Raw genomic sequence first — 1,744 nt, forward strand, 5'->3', positions numbered from 1 at the left:
TTTCAGGCTAGTGTCCAGGAAGACACTGACTCTGTTTGGACCTAGCAAATTGGTAGGCTCTTAGTAGAGACTGAATGAATGAGCAAAAATTGACTTGCCGCAAACTGGAATCATATAAGAATTCAGACCTCCCAGTTCAATGCAGGGTTCATCCCGTAACTTAGTGCTCCTCCTGGATTTCAGAGCATGCCTAAGTAAATGGGGCAAAAGGTCAGGTGAAATTATGCTTTTCCTTCTGCTTCTATTTCACATTTCAGACGTCAAGTTTTTATTCCAGTACTTGGATTTGCTGGTGGAAGTGCTTCTGTGTTAGCCCTCTTGGGCTGATCCCATTCAGGGAATGTCTACTCAGGCAAGGAGGGAGAGCTTTCAATTCCCTTGACTCTGAAACGATTACTGACTGTATGTTTACAACGCACACACATGCAAAAAGTTGAAAATGCTAAAAGAAAAAAAGTTTAAAATGTTGACAGTTGTGTCCTTGACGATGGTAAAATTACAGATAATGTTTTAAATTGTGCTTATGTGTATTTTCCAAGGCTATAATTATTTTGTATTGTTGGTGTAATACAAATCTTTGAAAGCAAAAGCTTTTCAAAGAAACACTTAATGAATTTAATGGTTGGCCCTAAGCAGAGGTAATGGTCATAATCTCCACCAGACACCTAAAATAAATATACAATCTAAATAAGCAGAGTGTTTGCTCTAAGCATGCTGTCTCCAGACAAGTCTTCTTGCAGCCTGATCACTGTACCTATGCCCTTTTCATAAAATCATTCAATCCAGGACCTGCCACTGATGCAGGAGATATAAACATGGTCACCTATAAAATGGGAACAATTCCTCCCTCACAGAGCTGTAAGGATTAAATGAATTAGTACAGATAAAGCACTTGGAACAGTGTCTTGCACTTAAACACTATATAAAGGTTAGCTATTATTGTATTTATGGTGCTGCTATCTAGGAACACCCAAAGAGTAAGGAAGGGTAGAAACGAAGGAAATTATTCTGAAAAAATACAGTACGAGATTAAAATAGAGGTGAGCAATGAATGAGGAGTCTGGCAGCCTGTATCGTAGGGTTCAAATCTGTGCGGTCAGTTCGCGGCCAGCACTACAGGAGTGTTAAGTGCTTCGTTGTTGGGGCCTGGGGTTCGAGACGCAGAGTCCAGACCTTGGATCATTCAGTTCCTACTCTCCTTACAAAACTGGCGCTTGGAGGCCCGGGCGGAAGAGAGGGGCCTACGGTACCGCACGGTTATAGGTCGAGCCAAGGCTGGGTCCGGCCCGGCCCCAGTGGCCAGGACAGCTGTCTCCAGCGTGCGCGTCCCCTCCGTGTGTGAACCTCCGGGAAGGGGCTATGCAGCGGTGGCCCACAGCGGGTAGGAGGTGCCTGGACCGCAGGGCGGGGTGGGAACTACGCTTCCCAGCAAGCAACCGGGCAAGAGAGGTCTCTCCGTCTCTACCCGCGCCTCGCAGGTTCTGCTGGGAGTTTTCATTGACCTCTGAGCCGCGTCTCATTCGGATCTGCTCCGGCCTCCTCTAGGCCCCGCCCCTTTCGGAGAGCGGGTGACCTCGCAGAGCCCCGCGAGCTGCTTCCTTCTTCCCCTCTCATTGGCCCAGCGTAGCTGCCATTCGGGAGCGAGGAGGAGAAGTTGCTTACTGATTGGTGGATTCCGTTTGGCGCCAACTAGGAAAGGGGGGCGGGGCAGCGGCGGTCCCTAGTGAGCAGCTATTACCGCGAA

Source organism: Ursus americanus, chromosome 14 (genome assembly GCF_024610735.1).
Source record: "Ursus americanus isolate L20-20 chromosome 14, mUrsAme1.1.p, whole genome shotgun sequence".
In the NCBI taxonomy this organism is placed as follows: Eukaryota; Metazoa; Chordata; class Mammalia; order Carnivora; family Ursidae; genus Ursus; species Ursus americanus.